Source organism: Rhinolophus ferrumequinum, chromosome 11, assembly GCF_004115265.2.
Source record: "Rhinolophus ferrumequinum isolate MPI-CBG mRhiFer1 chromosome 11, mRhiFer1_v1.p, whole genome shotgun sequence".
Taxonomy (NCBI): domain Eukaryota; kingdom Metazoa; phylum Chordata; class Mammalia; order Chiroptera; family Rhinolophidae; genus Rhinolophus; species Rhinolophus ferrumequinum.
Genome location: NC_046294.1, coordinates 16,796,163 through 16,811,854, shown reverse-complemented (window position 1 = coordinate 16,811,854; position 15,692 = coordinate 16,796,163). Strand labels below are relative to the sequence as shown.

Below are 15,692 nucleotides of genomic sequence, written 5' to 3'. Positions count from 1 at the left end.
CTAGGGAAACGAGGATGAAGGGTGAGAGGGGGAGGGGGTAAAAAAATCAAAACATCTTTATTCCTCTCTGTCCACAAACCTGGAAATATCTATTTAACTACCAGTTTTATCAAAGCCTATTTGCAACCCCTTTGCATTGAACAAATTATGCAGACTTCTTGGCAAAATGTAATAATTTTTATAATATTACAACTTCCCAAATGAGCAGTATCAAATTATTCTAATGGGCTCCTATAACGTCTTGGTATTCAAGTTGTGGTCACCTGTGGTAGTTTTGTTTGTAACAGGAGTATGTCTGGTTTATTATTTCTAAATGTATCTTGAGAAAGTTACTATTATATTTTTGTTTGTCCTTGGTGTTTGTTCAATATTCTCTGCTTCTAAGCTTTAAATGTATGGGACGACTCTAGCCAACAGAGATTGCGGTATCTTTAGTCTAGAAGAGCTTCATGGCAGATGGTTCAAACCCCTTGGTGGTCCCATTCGTGGAATTTATTGAGCCTGCTTGGCGATGTTTTCCTCCTCAGGTATCACTTCCGTCTAGGTCTGCGTGGAAGGACGTACAGCCTTGGTCACAGGCTCAGTTTCTTTTGGTGTATTTCTAATGGCTGCACCTTCTTTTCTGTACGGAATGATCACCTTTTAGCACCCTCTAAAACAAAGGTAGTCCTTAGTATTTTACTTTATTCACCAAAATTTTCCAGAAAAATCAATAACTTAGTTGTTGCCCACCTCCCCTTACTACTCCCCTGAGTAAAGCCTTTAAAGCAAGAAAACTGGCAAATACCTAAGAAGTAAAGAGCTGTAAAGGATCTGTGGTGATCTAAAAACTTGGCAATCCATCGCTGACTAATGACGTTGGTTGCAGAGCCAGTCAGCATGTGTGCAGATGGACAGACAGGCTGTAGACGTGTGATCATCCCTACTGATGCCTTTTTGCCCTCATTCTATGGGACGTTACAGGAAACAACTCTTCTCTTCTGAAAAGTTGTCAGAAAGTACAATTCTTAATCTTTTAGTCATGGTCATTATCCTGTGTCGTGTACCTGACTTTCTATTTGGCAGTTCCTTTTTTTTTTTTTTTTTTTGAGCTCTTTGCTATATGTTGAAGAAGGTAAACAGTTCAGCAAGCCGTGTGACCTTGGTGAGTCATTTTACTTCTCTTGTCTTCATCTGTGGAGCAAATGAATTATTGAATTAGATGATCTCTGAGGACCCTTCCAACTTTAAAGACCCATGTTTCTATTATCAGGCACGTAGAGGTGATAAGTATCTAGTAGGTAAATGATGCTGACATTCTGTGTCTTACTGCATGCCTATGAAAGATGGCATAATATAGAACTGTTTATACTGTGAACTTCATTTAGAAAGAAGTTCTTTAGAGGGGGAAAATAAAATCCCTTTTGTGTGTGTGTGTGTGTGTGTGTGTGTGTTTATTTTGAGGTTGTTTGGATTCTGCTTTCCCAAGCTGTCCTTTGATCCCATTTTGGAAGCAATTCACTTTTTACTTCCTCTACCTAAATTATCTCGTCAAATGTAAACTTTTCTACACATATGTTTTTGTAAATGTATGCGTGGGCACATTGGCATGTCTTAGAATGAGGATCTTAAGGGGTACAGCTGACCTTAAGGCATGTAGCTGAGTGACGAGGGGCACGCCTCGCTCGATTTTGATACTATCAGTAAATATTTTCTGCTTCACACTTTTGTTATCATTTCCTTATTTCGAAAGAGGGGGGAGAACAGAGAGAAAGCATAATGGGATATGCTTTGGTTACGATGGAAAAAGGGAGTATCTTTATCTTTCCCCATATAGTTTTACCTCAGTGAAAAAAACAAAACAAAACAAAATTTTTATTTCCTTAACTAGTTCAATAACACGTAAACCAATAAAAATAACAATTTAAAAATAGTAACACAGCACGTATTTTTGAGGTGGATTCAGGGAGAAGGGGATGATACAAAAGGTAAAGATTAAGAAAGGATGTTGTTTAGCCCCTTCAAGCTATGATCTCACCCTAAATAGCAGGAAGAATAGCTCTTGAGTGTCAGAGCTTGCAAAACGCTTGACTGTCTTCCCTTGTTTGAAATAGTTTTTGAAAGATTCATATATAGGAGACTTGATCATTTCTAGAAAAACAAGTAGCTTGCAGCTTGAAGAAAAAAGATGATCTTAGGTTACCTGTTTTCTCTATTCTTATTATTTCCTACAAAAGGACAAGAGAGACCTTTGCCATAGTCTTTATGACTGAGCATAACTTAAAATGTATGTCAGGTCAGTTTCCATTCTTCTTCCCCTCCCCGCCCCAAACCCCTCGATTCCTTAATGCTAGAAAATCTAAATAATCCAGTTATCCTACCCTCCCATGGATTATTACAATGTCACTTTTACCGAATTAACTAAAGGATTGAAGGAAAAGTGAATTTTTTTTCTCTGAGTTTCAGTGAAATTTGTTCTATAGAAAATTACCACTTTTGCATCTTATATAGATTGAGCTACATAGACCTATACTGAATAATTAGGCAAAAGGACGTCATTTTAAACTATGACTATATTTAGGGTTTTGTGGTCCCTTGTCCCACACTCGTTGCTCCCCAGTCCACACTGATTATTGAGGGAAAATATCTATTTGAAATTCCACAGGAAATTTTTATCCAGTTCTGATCAGTGTTTGATTTAACGTGACATCTCCAATAGGCATAAGGGCAAGATTAGAAGGCACCCGATGGTCCGTAGAGGAGTTCAGGGAGGACATTGCTTCCTGCAGAACTGATTGTAGCTTTAGAGGTGGCTTTTATTTAAAAACACATGTCACTGACAACAGAATAGAGAATTAAGTATATAATCGAGAAAATTAGATTCCAAGGGGAGAAATTGAAGTATGGCCTGAGTAGTGGGGAATTATTGTCTATTTTGTCAGAGTGATAATGGCATTCTGGTTATGTAGGAAAATGTCCTTACTTTTTAGACAGGCACAACGAAGTATTTGGGAGTAAAATGCCATGATGTCTCTAATTTCCTTTAGACTACTTTTGCAAAGAAAAAAAAGAGATTAAGCAAATATGAGCAAATGTTAATAACTATTATAATAGAGATAACGTATGCATGAATGTTTGTTATACTTTCTATTTTTCTTTGTTTGAAATTTTCCGTAACAAATAGTAAAAATAACCAAAAAAATAAAAACCTAATTGAGATAACATTTTTCTGTGCTTGCACAAGAGGGAAGCATGGATTTAAAATTTCTCTGGACTGATAGGCAAATTTGATGGTCTGAAGTGGGGCTTTAGTTCTTAGAGTATGGTCAGTGACTCGTACGCCAGTATAAAGCCTATGCAAAAATACCTGTGCATAAACCTGTGCAAAAATACTATTTCTTTAATTTTTTAAAATGCATTTAAAATTCTAAAATTGAAACTACAATTGAATCATGATAGATATTTAAAAATAAAGACATACTCATTTTTTTTTAACGTGAGCTAATTGCTGAAAAGTTTGGGGTTCTGACCTCAGGGCGAGGTGGAATGTTTCTTGACACAGGTCAAAAAATACAGAAGTTTAAAGACATTGATTCTTGGATAAGAACTTGAGAAGAAATTAGAGTAGCCAGTATCATGGTATCAGCTAACTGAATGGCTGAAGCTAATGACATATTATGAAAATATAAACTGTACCGAGATGATTTGATTTTAATTGTCTTTGGAATTACCAGATTAATGTGCTTCTTAAAAATGCTTCTTTTGTCTTTTGAATAGTTATCGCTACAGTAGTTATGTTCTACCCAAGTAACGTAATACTTTTTTTGATGTTAGTATAGCATTTGTTTACCACAAAATGTGTGTTTATTTATTTATTTATTGCCAAGAGGCCATGGAAAGAAAATATACCTTCCATAGTGAAAGGATTGTTTCTATTGTAAAATTCTGGGAGAACTCAGCTCCACCTGGGTTGACTTTCGGTGCTTTGATTCTTTCTGTACACAAACGCATGCCCAAGTCTACTGTTATCATGACATTTGATATATCACATTGATTTAAAAACATAAACATTACCTTCACAACCCTTGCCCCAGATTTGTTTATAAAGGGAAGAAAACCTTTCCTTTTAAACACCTATTTATTTTTCAATTAATACATATAAGATGGGCTCATTTTGAAGTATGGGGTCTCTGGTGAGAAATACATTTCACCAAATCAGTATCACCATTGGAAAAGATTTTCAACCTATACTCAACATGGAGGTGATTTTTAATAGACAGAAAGCCTCCAATCAGCTTGCTCTTCCAAAAACAGATGTTGTTGATTTACTAGTAGCAAAGCCCAGCTGAGTGCCAGAGGAGCAGGTGGACAAATCCAGAGTCCTTGATTCCTTGAAATTTGTCTTTCAACAAGAGAAGGAGTGGGGTTCAACAGACAAAGCCCTGGACTGGAAAACATAAGATGAGGACTATTTTAAAGTCTGAAATATAGATGTGTCTCTGAATTTAGCGCTGCATTATTAATAAATGGTATTTTAAAAAAGCGTTAAGGGGTTCTGTTTCTAAGTTCCAGTCCTTGTTTTCCCCTAAGTACTGACGCAGTGTCTTCACCTACAAATTAAGAGAGTTCTCATTAAATAATTGCTGACCTTTCTTCAGACTTTTTACTCTGTGGCAGGCACTGTTTTGAATGTTTTACAGTACATTTCCTTAATTCTCATCACAGCTCCATAAAGTAGGTATTCTGATTACGCCTAATTCATCAGTTAGGAGATTAAATATTCTGAGATAATCTAGTGCTGGGTGATGGGGGAATTTTAGAATTGGGAGGGCCCATGGAATTCATTTAATCAGAGAGGCAGTGCATCATGGTGGTTAAGGGTGCAAACTTTCTACCCATAATGTGTGGCTTTCAGACTTGGATCCTTCACTCATGAGGAATACACCTTGGGAAACTGACTTAACCTCTGTTTGCCTCAATTTCTTCATCTGTAAAATGGGGGTGATAATAGAATCTGCATTATAAGGTTGTTCGGATTAAATGTGCAGTGGGCTTAGAACAGTGTCTGTCAACTAGGAAGTTCTCAGTAAATATTATAAATGAGGAGGAGAATCACGATGGTAGGGATTGGGTAAGTAGACGCTATTGTTTTACTTAGAAGAACGTATTACAGTATTAAGAGATTAGGTCAGGAAAAGGCTGCTGGTGGTATGATGATTTTGATATAAAGAATGAGGTTACCATTATCGGTGAGACAGAATGGCTTCTCAGAGAAAGAAAGGAATTAGGTTGAAAAGCAGAGCAAAGAGGGGATTGTTGGCCTCAAAAGGCAGAAAAATGTGTGTTATATTGTAATTCAGCAAAAAGTGTACAGAAACACAGTGACAGCCGTGACACGTACAGAAATGAGGCCCAAATTTGGGTGCTTCCATGGAGTTATTCCAGTTTCTCTGGATCATCATAGACACACATAGAATGTTAGAGCTAAATGGGACCTTGGAGACAGTCCTGCACAACCCCCTCATTTTACATTTTACAGTTTCTATGAGGATATAGACTTTGATGAAATTTGGCCAGTATCGTAGTACAGTGAAGCCAAGGAAACATGTGGGGTGCCTAAAGAGGGATTTCAAATAAGGATGAAGGGAAAGAGGACGTTCCTTCCGTTTTAGAGTGATGCCCAGGTAGGAAAGCAGAGTAGAGAAGGCAGTGGATTTTCTCAAATTAATTAAAAGAGGGAGGGAAGGAGAAGAAGTAGAGAGAGAGAGAGAGAGAGAGAGAGAGAGAGGGACTTAATTTTATGCTAAACATTGTTAGGCTGGATTTGTAGTTAATGTTTAAAAGAAAATTCTTTTTTTGTTTTTCATTATTTCTAGGAATTTGGTTTCCTAAGATGGAAAGGAAGTTTGGGGGAAGAGTTTGGCAGCATTGATGGTTCCAGCAAATGAAGAATCAATCCAGCTGGTGTTGAAACTGGTAAACTGTTTATCTGTTACTGTTAATCTGTTGACTACATCTTGGCAGAAAAAGAAAAAAAACTTTTAACTAAGTTTATGCTTAGTGCTCTCTTTTAAATAACGGAGTGTCTCAATAGGAACTAATGAGTCAGATTAATTTGGTGTGCGTTCTAAGCAGGGAAGGGGGCAGGAATCCTCTTTTGGAACACTAAAAATGCCTTGCTGGGTTTCCTTTACAATTCTTGAAGCCAGGGTTGGGTTGGAGGGAGTTCCTCCAAGGGGTTTCAAGGTTCCCCAGTGTGCTTCCTCCCTGGTTACAATAGCGTTGAGTTGCTGAATAAGGACTAGATTGTCTGTTTACATGGAGAAAAAGAAGCCAACAGCATGGAGGCTGAATGAAAGATAGGTTTAAATAGCTCTGAACCCGCTTGTGTATTATTGTTTATAGAAAGCATTTACCTACCATGTCACTGTTTTAGAAAGAGACTTTTAGTTTGGCACTTCTTTTAATTTAAAAAAAATTGCTGTTATTTCTGATCATATTATTGTCTGCATTGTTGCAGGGTTTTGGGACATCGGAGGGTCTGCATATTATACCCCTCAACCTTGCCCAATATCACAGGCCACCTCGATTGCTAGGAGAAAGGCTTCAGGGAAATGGGTACAGCTGAGGAATAGCTGCCATGTTAGTTCAAGTCTTTCTTCTTTTTGCCTTTTGATCTTGACTATCCTGGCTGCTCCCACCTCAGCATCCTCTTGTGTTGGGTAATGGAATCAAGTTAGAGATGAAGAAACTGAGGTACAGCGTAGTTATGTGCTTATCTTCAGTCCTTCAGGAGCACATGACAAGGTGAAATGAGAGGCAGAACTCAAGCTTTGAGTCTGGATAAAAACCTAATAGGTCACGTTGCTTCGGCCCTAGGAATTGGTTGGGCCCGTTGAATAGCCAACTCTCCTACCTGCGAAAGCAACCTCCACTTTGCACTTGCAAAATTGTTGGTACCAGAAAGGTCACATCCTTTGAAAAAATGGCTTAGAAAATAGGAAGTACCCAAGAGTGACCTGAGGAAAAGGAATTTTTTAGTGCTCATGCGTGTGAATTTTATAGGCTCTAAGTTGTTCTAAAGCTTCAAGGTTAGTTATGAGCAAGATACTTTCCATGATGTGAATGGTGATTTCTTTGGTTGGCATTCTTCCTTGTGGTTCTAAGTCACCAAAGTCTCCAACTTTATTCATCCATATGCGAACCCCAAATGGGGTGTCCTGGTGAAGAACAGGAAATAGCTAGGGTCTGGTGAATGAAAGCCCATAGGTCCCTGGTGGAGAATGAAAATATTTGTTTGGAGTATGGAGAGGTAACAATAGCCAGACTCTGATATATGTATCAAAACACGCACACTCACACAAAACAGACTATGCCTTCAAATGTTGGGGAAAGGAATGTTAAGCAACTCTTGGGGTGCTGGAAAAAAAAAAGCTAAGTGAGGTATACTGAAATCATATAGAGGGAAGAACTAGAAAACAAGTCTAGGAAAAGAAATTTGGGGGTAAAATCATATTTAATACTCATTTCCTTCTTTTAGAGTTTGAAATAGTAGATCCTTCTGTGAAATTAGGGAAAATGTAAGGAATCTGAAATTTTTCTAAGCAGAAGATAATTTTTCTGTGGAGAGATGGCATGTGAGTTAATGAATGTAAACCTGCTTTAAAATGGAGAGAAAATTATGAGCAGAAAGAGGGAGAGGGGCGAGCAGGATATTCATTTTTAAAAATTCAGCCTATATCTTACTCTGTCTCAAAGTATTTAGTGTTTCCATCTTAGAGTATGTAGTGTTTTAAATGTCTCTTTATTTTTGAGGAAATTGATTTGAAGCTAGAAAAGCCTTGAAAGTTAGAAAGTTTAGGGTTTAGATTTTTTCATTCACATGTTCATTGAAAATTAAGACTAAAAAAAACTATAAAACAGGCATTATGTATTAGAATACATCTTAAAACAGATAAGGATTGTTAATGACTTAAATATATTGAAAGAGTGTTAAAGCTATTGAGTCATAAATAAGACCCACAAGATATGTCAATGGCAGAATAAAATGCAGAGCAACTGGATATAAGAAATGACTACCTTGTCATGGTTCTGTGATGAAATTTAAAACAGGATGATTTTTTAATTGGCAGACTTGATTTAACTTAGTATATTTAAGTCTTGTTGTCTAAAATTAGGACTAAAAAAATTCAAATATCCATCATGCAATATTATGATTTTTTTTTCAGAGATGTGATCATAATTATTAACCTGTATCTTTTTCATTTTTATAGGAATATGTCAAAACTTTTATCTCCTGAAGACTCTGGGAAATACTTTTAAAGGTGAAACTTCTCATCTTTAGGTAAGGAAATGTTTTCTGTTATTTATCCATCTATTGAAAAGAGAGCGTTTCAGTTAGAGAAGAGAAGTAACATATACTTAAGTTTTATTTATCCTAACTGATGTAAAACATTATGAAGGTGACAGAAAGCCAGATTTTGAAGTTAAATAAAATTAATTGGAAATTTTTCATTTAGAAAGATAAATTTCTTGGAGAAAAAAACAAGACCCTTTTTTTTTTACTAATAGACTGACATAATAATAGTATTCCCATCATCCATTTTTTCTAAGTGTTTAAGACATAACAAAATTAAAATTATATTTAGCAAAATCAAGAACTAGAGATTTTTCAGATGTGAGAATATTCTTAAACATAAATGTAAACATATGTGATAATAAAAAAAAGACTATGCTGATAAATTTGAAAGATTGGTCACTGCTATAAAAACAGGCCCGTGAATTAAAGTTCATTAAGATTTGGGCAGTAACAGAGAAGCTTAAACTCTGGGATATAATTATATGCTAGGAAAATATTATTTTGGAGGGTCCTAATGTAAATATAAACAATTTGCTTAATCAGGCAAGAAACTGTCCTTTGTGTGTGACCTCTTTTCAGTTTTTGTTTGGGTCATCCTGGTAATGTCAGAAAAGAAAAGGAACTAACTTTTTCAGCATATTATAATATTAGCAACTCATTCTATTTTTGGCAGTAATTTAGTGCAGTTTTCTTGCATGAACATTATAAATTACGTATTTGAAAATCAGATGGTTTAAAGCAGATAAACTAAAAATACAATTAAAACGTCTAAATATTTAGAGATGCTTTGAACTATTTTATGAAGTTAAAAGAAAGTAGTTACAGAAATTATACATAGAATCTGTTGTAAGATATGCAAATTTGTGCATTCTAGCTTTGTCACTAATACCACATTTGGAAAAAGAAATAGATTACAATGTTTGTCTTCTATTAACATATATTCTCAAGAGTAAACAAGATTTCTCCTAATTTTAAAAACATTAATACAGGTACATATGAATACTTTTAAAAACCAAAATACAGAGGTTTAGGTTTTTAAGAAATACATGTAAAAATTCATGTGGTTAAATAGAATCTAAAAACTTTGCAAGAAAAATACAAAGTTTTTTGTATGAATTTGAAGAATTTATTTCTAGAAGAATTTTGTTTTCTCCTTATACAGACATTCATATTTAATATTAAGCATATAGGTTAAGACTTACTTAAATTACTTAATTAGGATACAGTAAATTTCTAAATTATTTTTAAAAGAAGAATTATTCTAATCTGAAAAAAATTTAAAAAATATTTCTAATGTAATCCTTAAATAAAGCCCTTCAATATATCAGTTTTTAAACATTATATTTTGAAGGATAAAATAAAAGAAAAAATGGCTAACCTAATGGAAAATATAATCTCATAGCACTGAGAAGAGAGTTGTGAGCATGTAATAAATATATGAGGAGATCAGTTTCATTTCTGACTTGTTTTTAAGCCATTCTTATGAATCATATATTTTAACATCAGGAGAATAATATGTAAAACATACATTTAATTTTTATGGTCGGACAGCTATTAAAAAATAGAGGGGAAAAATGGAACTTTGCCCAGCTAAATTATAACTAAAGTGTTAAATGAAAATTAGAAAAATACAGAAGCTAAAATAGTATAACGAACTAAAATACAAAATGTATGTGTATATATAATTTTTTGTGCCTTGGTATATAACATTTATCTTAATTGCTAATGAAACTACATACTATGTAACAGAGTGAAAAAATAGATGATGGAGAAGTATTTTCTCATTGTACGTTACTAGATCAAAAATTTACTAATAAGCTAAATGTAAAATTAAGGGACACATTTAAAACAAAATTTTGCTTAAGATGTATCTTTCCAACAAAGGTTTTGGGTTTCGTGTGTGTATTAGGATTTCTGAGTTTTATGATTTGAAATTCATGATACATTTTGAGTGCTCTTTCAAATGGCAAAATATTTCTGTGGAAAAATTAGGCATTGTGTACATTTTATTTTATATTTGGATATGAGAAAAATAGCAGATATTTTGGGAGAATGCCAGTTGTTTTAATGCATGCATCAAATAGCAAACAATTATTTTGTCTGTCAGTCAGTTATACATCTAAGCAAGTTACAGTTTGTGTAAGTACATCGTAGACATTTAACTTATATTGATGATATAGTGATCTCTAAATGTGATTGTCATTTTTCCTGAAATTATGGGCAATGTATTTAAAAGAAACGAATTTTAAAACTTATTTTTAATTAAAATGAGAGAGACTTTAAAGGAATTCTTTCATGAGTAAAATATGTGATTGTGCAGTTTTCTGAAAGAATGGCCCTTAGTTTAATTTTCAAATTATATTAAAATGTTTATTTACTTGTTGTTTGCTGATATTTTAAAGTCAGAAAGGAATAAAGCAGCAGCATATGCTATTTCTGATCATCTTTCTATCAGTAGAGGGGAGAAAGGGAAAGCAAAGTATGTTGGCACAATAGAATTTTCCCTCTAAAAATTTGACTTGAAATTAAAAAGATATGTTGCCTATAACTAATTTTTCTTATTAGAACTTATTTGGAGTTGCATGAATTTTCCGAATCAATATATTTGAGGAAATTTGTCTTATAAAATGGAGAGATGTAGGACATTATCAGATACAGAATAGTCTTTCTCTCTGTTGATTCCAAGAACTTAGAAAACAGATTTTAAATTAATAATACTGAGTACCAAAATCTCTGAGCTATAATAATTTACAAAAATGCCAGAAAATTATAAAGGCGAAGGGGAAGATTAATTGAAGTTAAATGTACTCTTTAAATGACAAACATTTGGGACTAGGAGGAGTGCTCTGGAGATAACAAATAGTACTCTGTCAGAGATAATTTTCTGGGCAGCTGAGGTTCTTTGTGTGATAAAGGAAGGCGGCGAGATAGCATAACTGTAACTGTCTGACAAAATTTGCAAAGTTAGTTTCGGATAGTGAGGGTGAAAGTAAAAGCAACAATTGGGCGTTGGGAGGGGGGAGAGGAGCAAGGCTTGCCAGTTCTGGCGCCACGACAGGGTTAATCAAGGCGCCGCCCGGTGCACGCTGGGAGTTGTAGGCCACGGGCATTGTGGGAGTTGTCGTAAAAGTTTGCTTTCTTGCTGTAATGGCCGCCGCTGGGACAGGAGTAGAGGGCTTCTTTCATTCCGACGGCTTTGGGGGGCTTTCTGTGCCGTTAGAAGGCCAGCAGCCCCCACGGTGTCGAGGACCTGTTAATTGCGTGCCTGGGAAGTGGTCGAGCGGCCTGATGGGTTAATGTTGCGGCCTGCTATCGCTAGGTTGGCAAGGGGGCCTCTCTGGCGGCCATGGGCTCGCTGAGGGGCCCCATCCTGATGGACCCTGGCCGTCTGGCCTTCTACCTTCGAAATATCTGGGTGGCCAGCACCTGAACGTTTTGCGGTGTGCTTTATTTTGTTTTAGTTTTGGGTCTTGCGCCCCTCCCCCCTTTTTTACAGCGTTCGATTCTGTCCATGTAGTTGTTCGTGTTCACGACCCTATTTGGGGTTAGTTGGGCTCGTTTTCTTGGGTCTGGCGGGATTTATGCAAGAGCTGGGATTTGGGAAGGTGTCGATAGCAGTATCCTGGGTGTTGGTCTGTCTTGTTTTAGGCTTGAGAAATTGCATGAGTTATGAGCGTGTCGGTGAGTGTGTGATTTCGCTTTCTCTTGCAATGTGGTGACCCTTGCCCTTGTTTGCTAACGCTGAGGTGGTGTCAGGCAATTGTGAGATGTTTTTCTGTTAACTTGGATGTGTTCTTAAAACTTTGGAGCCTCCAGAAGGCTGTTTTGCAGTTGTTTGTAGAAAGATGTGTGCAAAAATGGATTTAAAACAAATGCCAGCATCACAAGTACCTTTAATTCTAGGGAGCAAGCCCCTTGGGCTTCTGTGGTGCTGTGAAGTTGTTTGGGTACTTTTATGAAAATCGGGTTTACTTTTAGCTGTGTCACCTTAGTCTTGGCTCACGGAGTTGTTCTGCATATTGGGACACTTTGATCTTTGTTACTGGGTACTCTCTCAAGGTGAGGCAAAGTGAGACACTGTACTGACATGTAACCGGGTGCAGAATCTCAGGATAACACCAGATTGCCAAGCAGGTCAGTACTTGTCTTACCTGCCTGTACAAACTTGGACTTCACTTTTCTGACACCATCAACAACTGTTTAAACTATGCCTTATTTCAACAGTATGGTTGTCTGTAACTTGAGACCTTACTGCTCATGAAAAGCCATTTCTCAGACAATACTATTTAAAGGCTTTTTTCCCCTGCAAGTAGAACTGGCGTCTAGAAAGTGGTTTTCTACTCAAGTTTGCTGAAGTAGGGGATTTTAAATAAGGTACCAGAATGGTTTTGGAAATCAACTATCAATTTTTAATTTGGGGCGGACCACGTGATGATTGATTTATAGAGGAAGTGAAAAAAAATTATGTTCCATTTTTTTCTTGGTACGTTAGAACATAGAAAACCTGTTTGTGTGTCATTTCATTGGACTGCGTTCATGTATCATTAAGGCCCTTTGATGTTTTGTGATGAACTAGGTTCATAATTCCCCTCTTGTCTGAGTTTGTGTGGTACTTGACTATTTGAAGTTAGCAAAACTGGAAAAGGTTTATATGTGTGTTCCTGCTGAATGTGATTTCGGGTATAGATTGATAGACTAATATTGCTGGCATGCTAGTCAGGTCTTAGGAAAGTATTTCCTTCCCTCTGACCTGACCCCAATGTGTCTTAGAATATTAACTAATTTGCCAATTAAAAAAAGGTTGGGAAACCTATTTTAAAGTGTTCTATGTTGTGCATATTTGTTATTGTTTGGTGATGTGTTAAAATACTGTTGAGTTTGTTTGTATCTTAGGAAAACTGGATGGCTAGAATTTGTAGATTTGTAGTCATTCCGAATCATTCAAAACCAACCATAACCACATTTTGCTTTGAAAGAAGATGTATAAATTTTTAATTGCCAAGTTACCTCTGACTTAAGTAGAACAAATCCTTCATTAGAAGGTGCTTTAAGCGGATGGATACTTAGTTGATAAGTTTAAAGATAAACTTACCTCTGTATTTGCAAAGAACTTTTCTGGGCATTTATGAGTAAACACATCTCTCCAGGAAATGGTGAAGTTTTACACCCAAGAATCTCTAACATTTACTCCCTGCAGCCTTTATTTGGTACTTTGCTTTCCACCTCCATCACTTCATTTCTGCTGGGGGTGTAAAATGTTTTTTGTAATACATAAAGTCAAGTGTAGTTTCAGAAAAAAATGTAAGATCCACTACCTTTGGAGAAGATGATTCCTGAAGTTGTATATATATATATTTGATGGTTATGTCAAAAGCTGTCTTTTTGAAATTTAGGCTAAAAAAAAAAAATTTAGGCTGCATGGTTTCGATGAAACAGAAATGACACGACAGGGTTACTCTCTTGCCCTAGGTGTTATAAATGAAAGCCTTTGGTTCTGGTGTTCATTCAAAAAAGAAACACAAATTTACCTCCAAATTATAGAATTTGGAAGATAATAAAAAATTAAAGTTTTCATTTTAGATTATAGCCAAAATTTGGAAAAACTTGGAGGAGGGGGTTGGGTAGGAAGGTCTGTATGAGGCTTTTACTCAAGTCCTTTCTAATTTTGTTTCCCTATAGATAACTCTCCACATTGCTGAAAGTAAGCATTTTTATTAATGCATTTCTGAATCTGAACATTTGTGAGTGGTAGCACTGCATATGCAAAACAAAAAATCACCCATTCAGAACTTGGCCCTTATTTTTCAATTTGAAGAGGAAGAATTGTTGATTGTACCTTGTGTACTTGCTTATGTATTTTGTTTTCTTAAATTTAATACATTTGTTTTTAGATTGCAGTACTCTTAAACATCAGGTGTATCTCTACTCCTTCACCTCCACCTTACTGAAGGATAAAGTTTCTGGGAGAAAGAGGAAAAGTCCTTAAAATTTTTTGATGCCTGTCAATGATGAGTTTTATTTTCTGATTTTTCCTACATATATTTCTAGGACACAATGCATTATATCTGCTCTGCTGGGCCCTATTTTTTAGATTGAGTGTTAATGATTTTTATGGGCACGACAGCAAACCAACAGTTACTTCAAAATACTGTATCTAGATTAAAATACATTAATTTCCATTAGAAATAAAACAAGATCATGTGCATATATCCTGCCACCTAAAGGATTCTATCTATAGCTTAAGGGTGCAGAGAATCTTGAGATCATTTTGCTTTGTCCTCTGCCTTCCTTATTTTTCTTTTTGTTGAGTTTTTTCCCTCAGTGTGTTTGTGTGGTTCTAGAACTTAAATGACATTTTTGTTTATTTTGGAATTTTTGACCTATAAAATCATGAGCAAAATAAAGTGATTTGTTTTAAACTTCGGAGGTTTTGGGTGCTTTGTTATGTATGTATCAACAGATAATGGAAAAAATACTGGGAAAAAATTTCATAATTTATAATAGATGGCAGTATAGGAGAATGTATTTGCATGTCTAAATCTGACAAGGGACTAGTATCTGCGGTACAACAAGGAATGCCCAGATCATCAAACAAAAAAGAAGAGCCCCAGTAGAAAAATGCACAAGGTTATGAACAGGCTAACAACATAGAAAGATATGCTCAAACTTACTAGTAATCAGAGAGGTTCAGATTAAAGCCACAATAAAATATCTCTTTATACCGAGTAGACTAAGAAAAATTAGGAAAATGGATAATGTCAAGTTTTGATGGGGATGGCGGGCGGGTAGGAACCCTCATGTACTGTTGCTGAATGTGTAAAGTGTTGGAGCCGTTCTGGAGAGCAATTTGGTAGAATTTAGTTTAACAAATACAGATATTAAAGTATTTCTGGGTATATGTCCTCAAGGGTATATGGAATCTAAAAAAGGTCTCTGAAGGAGCAAATATGAGGATACTGATCGCATTGTTTTGGTAGCAGAAGCTTAGAGTCAACATGGTGGTCTTAATCACTGAGTGGGGGGGTGGATAAGTAAAATATGGTGGAGGCATACATATGGTACTTATACATTAGTTAGAAGCAAAGGACTACGTATATCTACCACATATGCATGTATTTGAAAAAGTGTTTAGTGAAAGTAATAAAAAAATGGAATCTATAATAACACCATTTGTGTACATTTAAAGCACATGGACACAAAAATGTCTTGAAAGAAAATTTCAAAAACATGTTAAACACATTGGAATGGTCTCCTAAGGACAAGAAAAAAGTTGCCCATAAAGAGAAGGAGAGAGAAAAGTAGTGTGGAATGAGGTAAACTAAATTAAAAGGCCAATGATGATGGTGCACTATGA

The 15,692-nt window shown here is 35.6% G+C and overlaps 1 long non-coding RNA gene across 5 annotated transcripts in view; it reads left to right on the top strand.

Annotated features, from left to right (window-relative positions):
* LOC117029840 (uncharacterized) overlaps window positions 1–15,692 on the top strand; it is a 103,284-nt gene that overhangs the window by 73,741 nt on the left and 13,851 nt on the right. For all 5 annotated transcript variants that reach the window (XR_004424307.1, XR_004424303.1, XR_004424305.1 and 2 more), the window contains 2 exons: window positions 5,856–5,955; window positions 8,253–8,323. This is a non-coding gene — a long non-coding RNA (uncharacterized LOC117029840). The remainder of the gene's footprint in view (window positions 1–5,855; window positions 5,956–8,252; window positions 8,324–15,692) is intronic.